This window comes from Cavia porcellus, unplaced genomic scaffold, assembly GCF_034190915.1.
Source record: "Cavia porcellus strain 051 isolate PalLab524CR breed Dunkin Hartley unplaced genomic scaffold, mCavPor4.1 scaffold_10, whole genome shotgun sequence".
Taxonomy (NCBI): domain Eukaryota; kingdom Metazoa; phylum Chordata; class Mammalia; order Rodentia; family Caviidae; genus Cavia; species Cavia porcellus.
The window spans coordinates 82436275-82456151 of record NW_026947493.1 but is presented as its reverse complement, the minus strand read 5'-3'; the positions used below and the strand labels follow the sequence as shown (position 1 = coordinate 82456151).

At 43.8% G+C, this 19877-nt stretch overlaps 1 long non-coding RNA gene across 1 annotated transcript; it reads left to right on the top strand.

The window, feature by feature from the left end:
• The first annotated feature begins 496 nt into the window (after nucleotides 1-496).
• On the top strand, nucleotides 497-19501 carry LOC134477798 (uncharacterized). Its single transcript, XR_010049991.1, has 3 exons — nucleotides 497-1121; nucleotides 15875-15992; nucleotides 17902-19501. It is a non-coding gene; the product is annotated as an uncharacterized LOC134477798 (long non-coding RNA).
• Nucleotides 19502-19877: the final 376 nt, after the last annotated feature.

Sequence of the window (19877 nt, the reverse complement as noted above, 5' to 3'; positions counted from 1 at the left end):
TGGCCCAAGGTTGCTTTTGAACATGAATCGATGCACTGTGTCATCCATATAGAAATGCTGACTGGCCAACAAGAATCACTTGAACGTAACGATATTTTATAAGACATGGTTAAAATTAACAACACAGTAAACTAATGCCCTTAACTTGCATTTGTTGTACAGCTCTGTAGGAGATGGACACAGAGCACGTGTGAGTAGGACATGAAACTTGATTAGTTACGAGGCCAAGGGCTCAGCAGATCTCATCACTTCAGGAGAGAATGACAGCTGTGCTAAGTTAGCAGAGAAAGAGGCTGCAATTATGGGCCTAAAGAGAGAATGCTGAGGTTCTTGACGTGTCAAACATTAGCACTGGTTTTGAAAGAGACTGCCCTGGGCCTTCGTCTCCAGCTGGTGCATACTCACTGATCTCAGCTGCCAATAATCTGAACGTTACTTCCAACCCACAAAAGACCCCTGAGCTGGAGAGGAAGAGACCTTGGGCCCACCTGTGAATAAGCCAGGTGAATCAGTGTTGTCCTTGCTAGAGGAGGCTCAGCTGCTTGAAATCACACATGGTGCTGGCTTAACAGTGTGTCTGAGACAGCCCCGAGCCTCCGTGTGTCCTGGATTAAAGTGAAGGTGAAATGTCCTGCCGCGGCCACAACAGCACTGAAAAGCTGCTTCTGTTGCTGAGGTGCTAACTTCGTGAAGCGGGGTTTCCTGGAGTGACTGGAACTATACTTAGACGTGGCGTGGCTGGGGTGAGATCACACATCGGGGCCACTGTCTCCCGCCGCCCCCAGAAGAGACTGTGTAGGTGCAGGAGAAACAAGCTCGGGGCCTCAGCGCCCAGTGACGCTGCAGTGTGAGACAGTGCAGTGTGATCGTGATGGGAATGAAGCTACAATAAGCGGAATGAGCTGAGGTCACCTGAACCCCCTCCGCATCCGCGGTTTTCCTCCAGAAAACCAGTCTCTGATGCAAAAATGTTGGGCATTTCTGCCTTAGAAAATTATTGAAGCTATTATTATATTTAATCATTTTGTTTTTAAGCATTTTCACTAAAGAAAGAAGTGAGTGACGTGCCACCATTGCAGTGCCACGGAATCTTCAATTTGATTATGCACTTATTTTTACCAGTGAGTTTCAAACTTTCCTGTTTTCTTCTTACTAATTGGCACCTTTTTCTTCCAACTTGGATTTCCTTTAGCATTTCTTATAAGGCAGTGGTGGTGATGAATTCCCTCAGCTCTTACTGTTTTCTGGCTGTAAGATTTCAGCTGAAAAATCTGCTGATACCCACATTAGTGTTCGTGGCATAATTATTTTCTCTTGCAACTTAATATATGTATTAATGTAAAACTCATTAGAGACATTTGAGCATTTGTATCTTCTCTCAAATCTGAGAAGTTTTCCCAACGTGCAACGTAGTTAGTTGTTTAAGTTTTCTGATCTTTGCTATTTTTCTGGAGACATTATCTACATCTGTTTGATGGTATTCTATGGTGCCCGTAGGCTTTCTTCAATGTATGTGGTTTTCTTTCTGTTCTTCTGATTAGGTAATTGCAAATAAACTGTCTTCAAACTCTCTGTTCCTTTCCTTTACTTGATGGGATCTGTGTTTGACGCTCTGCATGGGATTCTCCAGTTCAGTCCTGGTGGTCTTTCACTCACGAATTTCTGTCGGATCTTTTCCATGCTGCTTATTTATTGTTGTACCTCTAATTTTGCTGTATATTGTTTTCATGATCTCATGTCCTTGTCCATATTTATGCCCAGGTAGCTAATTTAATTTCAGGTGTTTTTAGATCCTTCCTAGGTAGTTCATGTATTTTCATTTTTAGAGAGTCAGGTACTGGTGATTTAGTTCTTTTGGGAGTAGAAACTCAGTGGAGTTCATGTTGTGGATTTGCCAGTCGCCAGAATAGAGATGAAATTTAAACTGTGTGGTCCCAGGTGGTGTAACTGAAAGATTTATGCATACAGGAAACAGATTAACCATAATGAGTCTCAGCTCGGTTTCTTGAGCAGCTCCTTCTCTAAGAAGTCTACAAGTATACCTAAAAGTGTACCTTCGAGGGTCTTGCAGGAGACAGAAATCATAAGGTATTTGAACAGAGAAAATGTGATATAAGTAATTATTAACCAGTAAAGATGCTCAGCTACTAAAAGGAGTGAATATGATCTTTACTTATTTATTTTTACTTATTCAATACTGTGAATCAACCTCTGGACCTTAAATGAACATAAATTTTAACTGTCCAGAAATTGCATGTGCAAATTCCACCTAGACTGAGGGGAGGAATTGACGAAGGAAGCCCTTCCCTTAATGCTGATATTTAGATTGCTTTCAAGAGACTGTGACTACTGTAGAAAAAATGTGACCTGGAAATAGACATGGGGTGAGCAGAGAGGATGCTTCAGGGGTGGTGCCGTAGGGGAGGAGGTGAAGGGCTCCAGCAGCTGCAGCAAAGCCCTGGTGGGTAGTGTGGGGCTGGAGAGTGCAGACGGAGCTTCCAAAACCTCCAGCTACAGCTACTCCGAAATGCATGCCACTGGGGAGACCATGGTTCAAAAGCACAGCTGGAGCTCTTCTGTGAGGACCACCAGTGCTCCAGACTGACCAGTAAAGGAGGACCCCGACCCTGAAGACAAATCTTTCCTGCATTTACCACCTCACAGCATCACCCCGGTGCCCTCTATTGCAAAGCCTACCGTTCCACGAACTGGCATTGCAGAGCAGCACCTAGGACTCAGCTGCAGGATCATGAGGAGCACGTGGAAGGGTGGGTTTGCAGTGAAGAGACACAGACTGCTAGGCGGTGACTGGTGGAGGAGGCTGTGCGTAGGTACCCTGGTAGACAGCCTGGGCTGCACTCCCAGCTGACAAACCGCCAGCTCCATGAAGGATCCGTTTTGTTTGTCTGTCTCAGTTAAGCCTGTATGGTCCACTCCAGCAGACGTCTGACAACCACATAAGAGACTGCAATCCAGAAATACCTGGCTGAGCCTGGGCAATCGGAACCATGGGGGTAGTAGTGAGGGGCTGCCTTACGTTATCATGCTTTGAGACACTTTGGTATGTAGTGATAGACAAATGGGGCAGAGATATCTGCTACCTTTACAGGAGGATCCTCAAATGCCATTTCCAGAAGGCTCCAATGAGTTCAACCACATGCCATAGAGAAAATAAAGAAGTAGAGGCAGACTGGTAGGGGGAGGAGAGCGGGCACAGAAACTATACTGGCGTGAGAGAAGAGTGATTTAACGTCTTTTTTATGACCTCGCCTTCTGTTAGTTGTGTTCCTACTTCTCAGACAGCCCAGCCGTAACATTTGCTACCCGTATTGCCTTTCCTGTCATTTCCTCACAGGTCCGCGTCACGGCCGTCTTTTACTCTCGGCCTGCACCCCGAGGTAGTCAGCTCACCTCTCCCGCCGTGTGCAGGACTGTTTGCACGCTTACAACATCTACATTCTCTCCTTCGGTATCGCTTTTCTCTGAGCTGCAGATATCAAATCCAGTTCCCGTTTGACACTTGCACATGTTCATCCCTAATTACTTACGTCCAGGTGGAGTCATGAGATCCCCTTGCACACTTCTTCCTCTTTGCTTCCTCTAGTGAACGAGCCTGTGTGTACTTAGTCATCCCAACCAGAGCCCCGGAAACGGCCCTTTACACATCTGTCTTTCCCACCGTTCACATCTTGTCATTACCAAACCTGGGTTTACCCCACCGCCTACACCCCCCGAATGACTCTATTTTTTCCATTTCCACGGTCACTAGCCAGTCTAAATATTTTCATTTCTAGCCTCCTCTGCCATAGCATCTTCTGTATTCTTTTCCTCAACTGCCCTAGCTGTCATCCAGTCTGCAAGTGGACTGTCAGTGATTTCACTTTAAAAGTTACAAATATGAACGTATTTAAAAAAGCCCCAAAGTCTGTTAAAAGCCCCAAAGTCACTTTTCCTTGCTCCTTGTGTCAATCTTAGCATCTCTAACATGTCCCCAGTGGTCCCCAAGTTCTCCTCTATTTGTTTCATCCTGCCCATCTCTGGTTCCTTATATCCCTTTTCTGTTGCCATGCAGTAGCGTCCTTCCAGACAGCTCAGCTTCTTCTGGCTTGACGTACGTATCCTTGGAGGAGGGGACAGTAACCCGGTCCAGACCAGCTGTTCCCTTTCCTCATCCACAGGACGCCCTTTCTTCTCCGTGTGTGAACTCCGTGAGTGGCATTATTGTTTGCCTGCCCTGCCACATGAAATTGCCCACCAAGGCCAAGAGCCTGTCTGTGTCAGGGCTTGGGATGGCACCTAGCAATGATCATGGAGAAAAAGACGACTGGTGAATCGTTAAATAAATAAGGACCCAAAATAGCAAGGATTTAAATTTCATCATCAACTTGCTATTTCAGAATGTGAGGCCTATGCCCACTCAAGTAAATAAAAATTCAATTTTTCTCCGCAGTGGACAAGGAGAATTCTATTTATACTTAGTCATAGGAGCGTTGGAAAATACTCTCTTTGTGAAAGAACACATTCAGTGGTGGGAAACTGCTTTCTGCGGGGCTGGAAAAAAAGCTTTAATACAAAAGTATAAGCTTTTGGGCTTATAAAGTCATTACATCAACCTTTCCCCAAATAATTTACCCCATGTATGTGGAATAAATAGATTAAAAAATGAAAACATAAAGACCGACCTTGTGGTGGGGGAGAAGAACATCTGTCTCATTTTAGAAAAGCGTTCCCCGGGTTTCCTGTCTTCTCGCTGTCATCGTGGGGGGCGCCTGCCCCTCCTAGCAGTGAGCACGTGTTTGCTGTCACGTTTGATGAGCAGACAGAAGAGCAGGCAATCAGCATTCATGGATTAGCATGGGCCAGGCAGGTACTGGGTCTTTCTGCGCAAAATCTCATTTAGATCTTCGTAAAGGAAATTTTGATGAGTGATAATGAAGATTATTGTGATTGTCTCTTTGAAGTTGCTGGACTTCTCTGTCAGTTTCCCGTGGGGTTTGGATGAGCAGGGGGTACAGAGTGAGGAACGTGGTGGCCCCTGGTCACGTGGTTTGGGCTGAAGCAGAAGCCAAGTGTCCCCCTGGGGTAAGGCTGAGCTTGGTGTCAGGATGGCCCAGGAAGAAAAGGACTCTTGAGTTTCCAGTGACTCTGACCTGTATTAGTGCTACAGCATCACATTTGAAGGTAAACAGAGCCCTGAGCATTTCCACTCAGAAATGACGTTCTAGAATTTTTTCCTCACAATGAGCAAAGAGCTCTAGGCCTGCTCAGGCAGAATTGAAATAATTTGTTCAAGGTGTGTCGCTAATGAAGGGGTGAAACTGGAATTCAAACCCAGGTCTCCTGCATCAAGACCCACTCAGTGCTGCGGGTCTGAAGTCACCTCCAGTCACCGAGGGGAGCCATCCAAAGCGTCCCACTTTCTTGGGGCTCGCTTCAGAACGGTGGAACCTCAGGTCCTCCATAGTTTCCTTGTTTTGTCTGTGTGACTAGTTTATGTCTTCCAAGTGTCGTCGTTGTGGTGACGTGGGGAACAAACCTCAGAGGGCAGAGCAGAGCGCCAGAAGATGAGTTTAGGGACCTCTGAGACAGTACAAGGGCAAGGACGCTGTGTCAGGGCTGGACGATGGGGCCCGCTCTGGGTGGCTTTTAAAGTTTGCAGTGGTTCATAAGACAAGAATGAGTCCAAGAAAACTCCAAGGACTTCGGCTTGCACAACTCGAATGGGGAGTACTGCACATGGCAGCCCTTCCTCTGTAAGGCTTCCCTGAGTTTAGACACCACATCATCACTTTTTTATTCTGAATCGTAATGTTTAGTTTCTTTGTCCCTTACACCACTAGACTTTGTGTATGTGAAGTAGCCCTTGGTCCTGTTCACCACTCTAATACCTAACGTATGTTGCAAAAGCAGAGAAAAAAGAAATGGTTGCATTGGATTAAAAATTATAGAATAAATAAATATTTAAACCTTATAGAAATAATTTAAGAGATACAATGCCAATTAATTGGTGTTGAAAAGATGAAAGTTATGAACATTACCATAAGACAAAAAGGATAATAATTTTGGGAGTGAGGACCATGGCTAAAGCTACAAGCAGTGTATTTGGTTGATTGACTATGTCAATCTGAGGAGTCTGGAAGCTAAATCGGCCCAGCAGTTCCACACTCAGGGTGTAGAAGACCCCTCCTTGGGCGGGCGAGTGTTACACAGAAAACCAGGAAAGCGAGGGAGGGCTGCAGGCTTCGCCTCCAGCTTGGACCTTGTCTCCTGGCTTCCTCACAGAGCACAGACCCTGGCCTCCTTACAGATGCTTCAGCCTTCCTGGGTAGACGTCTGTCACAGACCCTTCAGCCTGCAGACAGGGACTTGCACGGACCCCGCAGTGAGCTCCAGACCTCCGACTGAAACCTCCGCTCTCCGCTGTCCAGAGGCCCTCTGCACGCATCCACGCCTGACTCTAAGGCTGACCATCGTAAGCCTGTCTGGTACTCTCTTATGCATGTGTAAATCTTGTGCCATATTTGCTTCTCTAGAAAAACACTGACTGGTTCAATTAATGAGCAAAATGTATGCATAATAAATATGTGAAAAGCTGTTCAACATCACTGGTCATTCGAGATGCAACTTAAAACAATGCTGAGATTCTGTCTCATACCAGAAAGAATCAACCAATAGCAAGAAATCAACCAGTAACAAATGCTGGTGAGGCTGTGGAGAAAGAGGGACTATTCTCCACTGCTGGGGGGGAGTGGAGACTTGTGGTATCAGGGGGAAATTAGTGTGAAGACTTCTCAAAAAACTAGGACTGGAGTTCCCATTCAACCCAGCTATTCCCCTTCTGGGTATCTTCCCAAAAGAATTGAAAACATCACACCACAGTGATATATGTGTGCCCATGTTTATAGCAGCACAGTTTGTAATAGCCAGATCTTGGACACAGCCCAAATGCCCATTAACTGAGGAATGGATAAAAAAGATGTGTTTTTTTTATACAATGGAGTCAGTCCTATTCAGCTTTTATTTATTTGTTTTTTTTAAATTTTATTTAAGGAGGAAAAAAAAGCAGAGAAAGGGTACAAGTTATACATATTTACAGAAAAAATAAACAGTAGGAAATCACTAGTTAATGGATTACATATTGTCATCCTAGAAATAATTGTTCAAGTCACAAAATTAAAGCTTGTAAAGTGGACATTCCAACAGTGAGACTGCAAACAGTTCCGTTCAATGATCCAATAAAACTCAGTGATATCATTTTCTATCTTATACATGCAGTTAGTCCTATTCAGCTTTAAAGAAGGATAAACCTGAGATATTTCTAGGTAATAGTTGCACCTTGGGACCATACTCTTAAGTAAAATAAATCAGACGCACATGAGTAAATATTGCATTATTCCTCTGGTATGAGAAACCAAAAGTGTCATTAAAGACCAAAATAGATATTATGAAATAGGAAGGAAATGTTCAAATGGGAAAGGGCACTGGGAAGGGGGAGAGAAAAAATGGAAAAAGAAGGGAAAAATGGAAACAAAGCTTTTCTAAATAAGAACAGGAAGAGGGGTGAAGAGAGGAGAGGGGCAGTGGGGAAGAAAGAGAATCGAGATACATCATGTCCAGGGACAAGGTGTGCATGATCCTCAGGTATCATGACGTTTACGTACCAGTAAAATTCATTAATTTTTTAAAAATTTAAAAGAGAACTTTCTCTACTATTTTTGCATCGATTCCACAGTCTAAAATTATCTCAAAATAAAACAGTAAAAACATATTTGCTCAATAATTCTTTTTGTGGTTCAGAGCCTTTGCACTGAACTGCATTTCCAGATCTTTTGTTTTACTTTTAATTCCCAGGTGGTGCAGGCTGGACTCAAACTTGTGATCTTTGTGCCTCGCAGGGTGCTGGGATGACATGGACACATATTTTAACTGAGATCATAAGATTGTCTCTTGTTTTTTTCTGACATTTTTGAATACCTTCAGTCAGATTATTTACATCAGTTTTTCCTTCTTCTCGTCTACATTTTCCTCGTTTTTCTTCTAACTTACAATCATGCTGTTTCCCACCCCGATGATAAATTGTCTGTATTTCAGCTGCCCCCTAATGCCTGCCCTGCAGAGCGGCTCTCCTGATGTACCTGCAACCGATTCCTGTACACGTGGAGATATCAAGCTAAGTGTTACTCTTCTCACCGGTACCCCCGAGTGCCTATTGGTTAAACCAAAGAAGCCGTATGTGTCTTTAGCTACGTATGAGACGTTTTAAAATAACAAAGCTAAATAAAATCTTAAACGCCGCCCAACATTCCCAAGTACAAACAAGTCGAGGCTGGTATCCTGACCTGCTTGATGCTGGCTTCCACCAAGGAATGCAGAGCATTTTCTGGTGATGAATTGTGGTGATTAAGCTTGGCACTTGGGCAAAGACTGTGGCTTATTTTTATGAAGGGATAAAATATTGAGGCCTGCTCTTGGGTACTTCATCCAACACTTACAATAAGCTGGCACCGGCAGGGGAGATGGAGTCTGTCTTCTGAATTCCATTTTCTTGCTTTCATTAAGAGTTCAAGCCATTCTTTTTTTTTTTTTTTTTTTTAGATTTTAGAATATCTTGATAGTCCAGTGGTGAACGATCAGAGAGGGCAGCAGAAGGGGAGGTCTTACCCCAGTCCAGCTCCCAGGTGGAGTTCAGTGAAATGCACAGGTGGGTTAGGAGTTGCTGGTTTCTCAGGATGAGCGGCTTGGGTCTTTTGCTCAGGAAGTGGCTTACAGCTCAGGCCAGCAGCCTGTTCCTTCTTGTTCTCCAGAAGACAGGCTGTGTTTCTTTCCTTCAAAGGGAATAGTTGGATCAGCCTACATTGAAAATTCTCCGGTAACCTGCCATAGACTAAGAACTCTTCAGTACAGTCAATATTTTTTAAATGCTAAAGATAGGAAATGATTTTTTAAAAAAAACTCAGTGAATTTGTTCCCCAGGGAAGACTTATTTTCTTCCCACCCCACACTGGTTTATACTAAGGAGTCCTTATCTTAAGAATGTTGACCATAGGAGTGAGCCAATGCAAGCTGACTCCAGACGGAAGAAATGGATACGGATTTCTCAGGACCCATCCGGTGCACCTACCTTTGATCTCACAGCAGTTGGGCATCCTGCATGCTTCTCAGAGATCAGTGTGTCAAGGGCTGTGTTTTCCTTTTGCTCTTGTCAGAGTAGAGGTATTTCAACCTGATAATTCCAAAGCAAACCCTCTCTTACATTTAGATAGGAAGTTAATATACCATCAGAGCAGAGTATATAGAAATAAAGGAAATCTATAAGAAACTACACAGGTGCATTTTAAAATCCAGTCCAAGCAGACTGAAGATAAATAAAAGACAACTGGTAATCTTGTTAAAAATACAGATTTCTTGGGTCTAGCAGCTGATATTACAAGTCAGAATTCCAACCCATAGCTCAGCAAGGAAATTGCCAACCTGAAGGATGCAGAGACTGAATTGCCTAGTGATTTATGACTTTGGAAAATATATTTTGTTTACTCAACCTGTCCTCCATTTCCCTTCATTTGTCTGTTTTTTCAGTGTACTCATGCTAAATTTCTCCGTAAATCCCTGCTGTGTGTGAGGAATGGAGCTACAGGATAGGTGTTCATAATTATATGTTACAGTAATGCATACTCCTGGCCTAAAGGGATCTCTGGTCAGAGAGGAAGATGTATAACGCTTCCGAGGTTGGTGAAGATTTTTAAAAACAAGTTAGTTTTGATCTGGGTTTTAAAGAATAAGTCTGAATTATCCAGGTGGAACAAAATTGGATAAAAAAGATTATTTGGGGAGAAAGTATGTGCCAAGACCCCAGAAACTCAAATTAACTACCCAGCCACCCACCCAACCAACCACTGAAACAACCACCTAGCCACCCATCCAACTAACCACAAAACCACTCACCCACCCAACAAACCACCCAACCCCAACCACCCACCCACTCAACGGATCACACAACCAACCAATCACTCAACCACCCACCCACCTAACCTCTCAACCCACCCAAACAGCCACCTAAACCACCCACCCATCCACGCAACCAACCATGCAGCCACTCACCCCACCCACCTGAACAACCACCTAACTGCCTACCCAAACAACCACCCACCCACTCAGCCAACCAACCACTCACCCACTCAACCACCCATTCACCCACCCAACCAACCATGATGCAACCATGATGCAAGGGCACAGGAGAGCGCTGTGTGGTGGAGAGTGAGGTTGGTGACTCAGGACAGGCCTCTCCATGAGGCGATCATGTGTCTCTGCCAGCGGCAGTCTTGGTTCAGACCTGTCACCCACATTCGGATTCATTTTATAGTGCTCTCTTTCCCCTCCCGAAAGGCAGTGCACCAGCACTGGCTAAAACACTGTATGGCTGTCCGCTTCCAGCGAATGCAGAGGGGTCTGTCGAGACACTGAATTGATCAGGTTTCTGGCTTGATGATCTCTGCAGTATAGAGAAAATAGATGGCATAGGGATAGGACTGGTGAGGAATAATGTTTGGAGAACAATTACATGAAGCAGATAGTCGCAGCAGGGGAGATCAGAAAGAAATGAATTCTGAAAATACTAGGAATTAGAGGGGCTTCATCACTTATCATGATCTTGGACAATTACTTAATGTTTTCTTCCTTTGCTTACAAAACATAAAAGTTTCCCCTCTAATCCTTACACTTTGGGAGGCTGAGGCAGGAGGATTGCAAGGTTGAGCCCAGTTTGGGGAATTTGGTGACTTAACAAGGCTGGGCATGTAGCTCAGCCAGGTGTTCAGATGCAGGGGCACGCGCCTTGGTTTTGTTGGCTCAGAAAGTAGGGCATCTTTGAAGGAAAATGTCTGTGTGTTTTGTATGTTTGAATGCGCTCCATCCTTCACCGTGATCCCCCCTCCATCTCATCTTGTCCTTCTCAATCCCTCTTTGATCCTTTTTCTCACTTTGGGCTTCTGTCTTCTGCATGACTGCCTCTCACGATGATCCCGGAGCCTGGAACTTCTGTGTGTGGTCTCAGGCTCTCTGAAAACCATCGCCTCCTCACCAAGGTGAGTCCTGTGTCTAAGTCCACGCCTTCCTGGAGGTGAGACACATTTTTCCCTCTCCTCTTCGTGTGGCTCACCTGTTAAACCGCTGGGCAAGCTGACTGCACCGATCTGAATTTCCATCTTCTCTAAGGACCGCTTTGTTTCTTCCAGCCCAGAGGCAGCTCCACCCTTCCCATCTCCCCAGCCCTGTAACACCAGTGACTGAAGTCCCTTTCTGTGGTTCTTTTTACTTCTGCACATCTGACCCTACTACCTAGATCAGTAAGTCCTGATCAGGAAATCTATGTCCTTCTTCTTGTTCTTCTACTATTCTTCTTCTTCTTCCTCTTCCTCTTCCTCTTCCTCTTCCTCTTCCTAAGGGTCTTGCAGTGCAGTTCAGGCTGGAATTGAGCTCTCTTTGTAGCCCAGGCTGGTCTCTCACTTGCAATGATCCTCCTGCCTCAACCTCCTGAGTGCTAGGATTATAAGCATATGCCACCACATCTGGCTTAGGAAATCTGTCTTAGATACTCTTATATCATTCATCAAATCTAGTATAAACTTTAAAGCAGAGTTAACTATGAAACATTTTAATTATATGAGAACTATGACCTTTTCTACATAATAAATACTTTCTAAAATACCATCCAGAGAAACATTATTAACCCTTGTCCTAGGCTTTTCTATTCTGGGTGGCTTCTGGGTATCACGACTGCCTGCTTTCTCCATTGGTCCTCTGTGGCCTTGTGGTGAGACTGTCTGAGAACTGGGGAGAGGTTATTTTCTCACGTAGAAAGTGGGGATCAGAAGCACTGGGTCATGCTGGTCCTCTGAGTTGTCATAAAGCCAAATAGAACAGAGTCTTACAGTTTTCACCAAATGCATTGTGTGACTACACACACGTTTCAGGCCAATTAATAAAATTTTAAAAATAGCTTCTCTGTAGTCAATATCCACCTGATATCCTTTCTAATTTGATCAACAGTGTCACTTCTCTAGCCTAATGAGTGTCCACCCTAAAATCCACAGATGACTTACATTCCTGGCTCACTTCTAAGTGAAAGTCCAAGAAGAAAAATTATCAAAGTCATTCTAGAAGTTTAGGATTCTAGATATTTTACTTTTTCTCAATTTTCAGAGATGACTGAGCCAGGCCATCACAGGTACTGGTGGGACAGTCAGTCTGGTGTACCTGCGTGGCTCCAATGTCTCCCTGGCACATCAGGCCCTGGTGCAGTGACAGTGTGGGGTTTTCAGAGGCAGGCAGGCCCTGAGAACTGCTTCGTCATTAATGCAACCAAGAGGCTGAATGGAATGTTTGGTGAGCATGTTGATTAGCTTTCTACTGCTGTGGCAAAACATATGAGATCAACTATTTACGAAGAGGAAAAGGTCATTTTGGCCCAGATTTCAAAGGTTCCAGTCCCTGGTTGCTTGGCCCTCTTTCTTGGGCCAGTGATGGGTCAGTGCCTTGTGGTGAAAGCATGTGGCAGAGGGTGTCTGTGCACCTGGTGACACCAGGAAGCAAAAGAAAGAGGAGCAGACTGGGGTCCCCGTATCCCCTTCAAGGCCACAGCCCCAGTATTGTAGCTCCCTTCCAAGGAGCCCCATTAGCTCAGGTCTTTGGAACAGCAGCCCGGAACAGACTGAGATACTTTTCATCTTTAACATTAGCCTACAATCATAAAAACACCGCAGCTTCTGCTTTTGTTTCCTCCTTTTTAAAACACTAGGTTTTTAGAACAATTTGACATTCATAGCAAAGAAATTTTCCATGAGCCTCTTGAGCCCCGATGCATAGCGCACCCTGTTGTCACCTCTCTGCACCCAATGACACACCTACTGCAAGCCATGAACCCACTCTGACGACTCTCCCAGTCACCCAGAGTCCCTCGCTGACACGAGGGTTCCCTTGGCACTTCGTGTCCCATGGATTTGGCAACATGGAATAACTTGCACCCAAAAGGATCAGTGCTGTGCGGAGTCCTGCACGGACTCCTGAAAGGAACTCTGTCTCCCCCTCCAGCCTGTGCCAACCAGGATTTTACTCGGGTTAAACACTTCATACATTTTTCAGAGTTTTGCCTGGCACAGGATGTTAGCTAGCTGGGATCAAGTGCTATGGAGCATTCCTTTGGACTGGCTTTTCTTCCCTTACATTACTAATATGCGTTGTTTGAGCTTCCTAACTTTTCCTGGTTTGCAAATGCATTCCCTTTTAGCACTGAATCGCATTTCATTGTCCAGATGTTCAGCCAATCACCCACCGAATGACTGCTCCCCACATTTTGGCAGTGAGGAATGAAGTTGCCATAAATATCCACGTGGAGGTTTCTGGTGTCGACGTAAGTTTTCAGCTCCTTTGGATAAATACTGAGGAGGGCAGTTGCTGGATCGTGTGGTAGGAATGTTTAGTTTGGTAAGAAGTTATCAAATTGTCTTTCAAAGAGGATGTACTATTTTGCCGTGAAGATTTCCTGTGGTGTCCTGTTCTGGATTTTCACCACTATAATAGGTGTGTGGTGAAATCTTATTTTTGTTTTGACTTGTGTTTCCCTGATGACCTAAGATTTGGACCACCACTTATGCTTATTTGCAGTCTCTGTCTTCTTTAGTAAGGTGCATCTTCAAACTTTGTCTCTTGTAAAATCCAGCTTGTGTTTCTCATGATTAGTTTTTTATGACTTCTTCCTTCATCTGGACAACAGCTCTCTATTAGATTTATCTTTTGCAAACGATGCTCCTAGGTCATGGTTTATTTCTTATTCACTTGACATTATCTCACACAGAGCAGAAGTTTTTCATTTTACTGAGGTCTGGCTTACTGATGATTTCTCTCATGGATCACGCCTTTCGTGCTGTATCTAAAAGGTCATTGTCAAACCCGGAGGCAGCTAGACTTTCTCCCCTGTTCTTTCTCAGGAGCCTTAGAGTTTCGCACTTTACAATAGGCCTTGCTCTGGTGTTGGCATGGTTGTCTCCCGAGGCTCCGGGGTGGGAGGTGTGGTCATCGGAGTGGTGGTAGAAGGTGGGGACCATGAGGAGGTCGCTCCTGGCCCCCTCTGTTCTCTGTCACTGTGGTGCAGTCAGATGAGGGTGTCCGCATCACAGTTAGTACTGTGCTTTTTGAGCTGTGAGCTTAATAAACCTGTTTTCTCTATAAGAACCTAGCCTAAGAAATTTTAGTATAGTAACGAAAATGGCTAATACTGGTCTATTCCTTATTTTTGTTAATTTTTGTGGAAGGTGTAGGAGCCCTGCCTAGATTTTTTACAATTATCAGCATCATCATTATTTTTACTGCTGCATGTGGAGATCCAGTTGTTCCAACCCCATTTACTGCAGACTATCTTTTCTCCATTTATTGCCTGTGCCTTTCGTCAACGGTCAGTTAATGTTATGGATTAAAATCTGGTGGTCAACTTAATGCCAGCTGGATTACATCAGCATGGTGCTGAGCATAGATGCTCTGCCTGAGGAAAGTTGCCAGCATAAATAGAGATGTAGAGAAGAAGAAGCTAGGCATTGAGGGCACTGTGGGTTCTCATACATGTTGCTGTTTGGGCCATTGGTTCTCCTGAAGAAGCTCTGGTCCTCACATCGAGCATCGCTTCCTGGCTCTGGAGGGGAAGACATGTGCTGCTTGGTCTCCGGGATGAACTCGTCACGCCGGCTTCCTGTCATGTACCCGACTGTGCTTGTCATCAGAGGAGCTCGGGCCTCCGTGTCACTGAGGACAGCTGTGGTTCCTTTCAGGACAGCCCTGGTCTTGTTGTGAGTGTGACTTCTGAGTTCCAGTGTAGAATCTTCAACTCACCAGGACAGCTCCTTCACCCCGCTGGCATGGACTTTCTGGCTTCCACTGCTGACCTTTGGGCTTCCCAGCAGGGATCCGTAAAAGAGACTGGTGTGAGTCCTTCTTGTGGGCTCTGGACCTCCAAGTGGACTCATGGAGGCATTGTCCTGAGCTCTGGGTCTTCATCTGGACTCATTTGGGACATTGCTGTGGCATCCAGGCCCGTGGCTGAATATTCTATGTCTTTAGTGTTGTGGGTAGGTTTCCTGCATTTTCTTGTGCTAACTCTGGGTAACCATCATAAAATAACATTACAAACTCCATGCTCTGATTTCGGTTGTTCTCTGCACAACCCCTGACTACAACAGCTGAGCCCCTATCTGTGTATCTGTTTCTGGATTCTCTGCTGCTCGGCTTACCTGTCTTCTTTGCACACCCACATTCTCCAGCCGCCGTCACTACACAGCAGGTCTTGAGGTCAGGCGATGTGCATTGTGAAGCTTTGTTTTTCCCCTCCATGTTGAGCCAGGTGTTTCAGAATTTTTTTCTTCCCCATATAAACTTCAAACTTATTGACAGCCCCAAAATAAGTGTCTGTGATTCTGACTGAGACTGCTTTGAATAAGTCAAGTTGAGAGGAACTGACATTTTTATCATATTGAGTCTTCCTAGCTATGCACACAGAATATCTCCTTTTATGTAATTCTTCTTTATTACATCTGAGCTTTATAGCTTTCCTCATACTGATATGTACAGATTACTGCTATATTTATCATTTTGGGGTGCTAGCTCAAACAGTATTATGTTTGTTATTTCCAAATCAATTTTATTGTTGGTATATGGCCAAGCATGTGATTTTTATATATTAATTCTTGCATTTTCAACACTGGTATAAGCATCTATTACTCTAAAAGTGATTGTATTGCTTTTTTTCTGATTTTCTACATAGTGAGATTGGTTAACAAAGGCACGACTGCATAACTTTTAATTCCTGTCTTGTTTTATTTCATTACCTAAGACTTCTAGAATGCTGAGGAAAGGCACGGGGAGGAGTGATATGCCAGCTCTGCTCCTGACCTTAGTGAAGCTTCTAGCTCGTCGCCGACATGCTGCTTTGCTATTGCAAATAATGCAAGGTAAACCAACAATTGAAGTATAACCTCCTCTTCTACTGGAGCTAGGATAGTGGGTGTGTAAGCACATTAACCTTCCTTTTATGTGATCTTTTTATACAAAGGAAAATATTAGCATGATAAAAAAGGAGCATATTTAGTCTACAAGGGATTGGATGAATAAGGAAAGTTTCTCTGAGAATATCACTTCGACCAGTTTGCAGAGCCAGCAGAAGTGCTTTCTAGGCAGAGAGAATGGTCCAGGAAAGGCTCCAAGGTGGAGAAAATCTTGACAAGTTCAAGAAACACAAAGAGGTCACTGTTGAGGCGTCTGAGAAACCTCTGTCCCTTCCTCTTGAATGGAAACCTGCTTGCTAAGCTTTGTTGGGCCTCAGTTGTGACATCTAACTCAGATCTCCTCCCCTCTGACATAGGCCAACCTCCATCCCTGGGGCCTGTATGCAAATCAGGTAATTATGCAACAAAGTGGTCTCATTTAGTGGAGGCAAGCATGTTAAATATTATCCACTTTCCTTTGAGTTTTATTTACAAATTGGAATCTTTGCCTTTGGTTTATAACCTCATGCAGATTTGAAGGTTTTGTAAACACCCTGCTTGGTTCTGATTTACTTATATTTAACTCATTACCATATCAGTCTTTTGCAGTAGTTTGAAGTTTCAGAAGCCTCATGGGATTTATTTGCTTAAGAAAACAATGGTTTAGCTTTTAAAAGCCCTTTTAACTTTTTCATCTTTAGAACTGGAAATTATGATTTCATAAATATAAATAAATGAAAAATCTCATTATAGCTCAATTTGCAACATAAAAATTCATAATGCTTGTGTAAGTTTCAAGTTAGCCAAATAGATTCACACATCCGTAATGCAGGCAAATCAAACCAGCAACATGGCAGTGGCTTCATTTATATAGTACAGGAGAGATGCACTCTGCTCCTCTCTTCTCTTTGCCTTAATGCAGGAAGTTACTGACTTTTAGAGACTTTTAAAAAATCATCATCAAATCTAAGTTACCATGTGGATACATGTTCTGAAGCCCACTTTATTGGTGAAGGTACTTTGTATTAAAAGTGATAGGTAACCCATTGAGGCTAGGCTTATGCAAAGGAGAAATTAGTTTATAGGACTGGAAAAGCCAAAGGTCTGAGCAGATTCAGGTCTAACAGGACACTGAGAGTGAGATTTAGAGTCTTGAACTGTCACAGAACTCTCGTCTTGCTGTCCCGAAGCACTGGGTACCTTCCTTGTTTCTATCTCAAGGTCAACAGGTTTTAAATGAGTTGAAGTCAAGTGCTTCCAGGTTCCCTGCAAGTCTGACGAGGGGTTCAGAGTGCGTGCACAGGTTCCTTGCTCAGTAATTAATTCCAAATGTCCCAGATTTCTGATTGGGCCAGGAGATCTCCCTGGAGACAAGCACTGGGCGTAGAGGACGTGGTCCTCTGACTGGCCCATCCTGTGGTGTAAGCTTCACTTGGAACTAAGGGTTTGAGTGAGTTTCACCCGACACCAGGACAGAGACAGAAATGACATTCCCTGCAATGTTTATTGGTGTGTGTTGGTTATTCAGATTAATGGGTTTCGCTCTGGCAGCACAGAACATACCCGAGTCTCCCCATCACCCCCTTCCCTACCCTCTCCCCGAATTTCACATTTTGGGGGATATCTATCTATCATCTATCTCAATCATATCCATGTACCCGTGTCTTCTATTACCCGCCCTGACACCCCTTCCTCCTTCCTGTACCTCCTCCCTCTTATCTAGTAATAGTCCTCTTTCTCCTTTCCTTTCATCCTTTTTAGGGTCCACAGTTTGGGGAGACCATGTGGTATTTGTCTTTCTGAGTCTGACTTATTTTGCTCAATTTGATGATTGAGGATTTTCCTGCAAATGACAAAATTTTGTTCTTTCTTACAGCTGAGTACTTCTCCACTGGGTATGGTTGCTGCATTCCTTTATCGGTTCATCTCTTGGTGGACTCCCAGGCTGGTTGCATGCCTCAGCCATTGCACATGGCGCCACTGTAAGCACGGTGGGTGGATATCCTTGTGGTATGCTGATGTAGCTCCTTCGGATATATCACAAGTGGTACAGTGCTTGTCTTAGTCTTTGGAAGAACCTCCACGTTGATTTCCACAGTGGCTGTACTGATTTAAATTCTCACAGTGCCGAAGGCTTCCTTTATGCCTTTCCAGAGTCCGTCCTTTTTGTATTCTTGATGATAGCCATTCTCACTGGGCTAAGAGGCATCTCAGTGTAGTTCGATTTGCATTTCTTTCATGGTTAAAGATGTTGAACATTTTCTCGTATACTTATTGGCCACTTGTACTTCCTCTTTGAGAACTATCTTTTCAATTCTTTTGCCCATTTACTGATTGGGCTATTTAATTTTTTTGGTTTTTTGAGGTCTTTGTGTTTTCTAAGTCTTAACCCTCTATACGAAATGAGGTATTTTTCCTAGAAGATAGTGAATATTGGATGGTGAAATGAAGAATGCAATAAACAAATCCAAATGACAGTGTCCAGACTGAAATGTTCACAAATAAATAAGTATCCATAGAGCACCGCTCATGCAACACTGGATCTCATAATGAGAAAAACAAAATCGCAGCCTGGATAGAAGTTGTGGCTTTGTCGTAAATCACCTAGTGGATGTGGCCAAATCCCTCTGCTTCTGTACCTCAGTATCCTCATTTCTACAAGGAGGGATTGAATTCAGTGTTCTTTCCAAGTTTTTTTCCAGCTCTGAAATGGTAATGATCCAAGCTTGCCAAACGAGAATGGGAAGATTCTCCTGGCTTAGGGTTTCATGGAAAAGCGAACGGAAGCAGGCCCAGGTGCAGGGCAGAAGGAGAAGCCAGTGGACCCCAAACCGTAGAGCAGAGGAAGCTCCAAGGAGCCTCCAGGGACGGAGGTCAAGTCCAGGACAGGACGTCTCCCTGTGAGCTGAGGAGCACCCTCCAGTCGCTGGGTCCCGCCTGGAGTCCACAAGCTGTAACCGTGGTGATAGTTGCCATAGAGAGGGATAAATAGACTGTTGTTTGGTGCAATTACTTGGTTCCTGCAAGAAAGTTTCACACTCAAAATAAATATTATATATGGCTCCCATTGGCAGTGCCTGATCCAGAAATAAGAACATACAGTGTATTTTCTGAGGTGTTAGAAGGGTTACAGTGATGCACGTCCATAATAGCCCAACAAGAATCCTTGAAAGTCATGTGGATTTTGGAATTCAAATTTTCTTTGGATTAAAAAAAACAGACACAAGATATATGCCAAATATTTTATTACCTACACAGAGGTACAATGCAGCACACTGTACTCATGCATATTTAGCAATATTTCTGCATTGAAATCTATGAGTTTTATTGAGAAATAAAGAACAAATCGTTTCTCTTTAGCACTAATTGGGTCAGATTTCTAGATTTTGCAGTTTAGTGGATAAAGAACTGTGGACTAGTCGGTACTAGAGTTAATTAAGATCAGAGAATCTTGGATAAGGGAGAGAGAGCGAGAGACAGACAAACACACATAGAGAGACAGATAGACCCTAAGTATCTGGATATCATTAAATAAGTTGAATTGGTTTAATTTATTAAAGTCATGATATATGCAATTTATCTTCTTCTCTTCTTGCTCTGTGGAAGTGGCTATTTCATAACTGTCCATGAAATGAAGATATGATTTCCATTTTGGGAATGATGGCTGTGTTCTCACCTCAGTGTCCCAGTCTTTCTAGCTGAATGGCTCACATTGACTCATGGATAACTCTATAGTGTTTGATGGACTGTGTACTCTCTGAATCTCCTTTTACTGATCTTCATCAAGCTGCCTTGATTGTAAATCTCAGGATGAACCTTATTGATTTCTTTCTTGGGCTACTTTCTTCCACT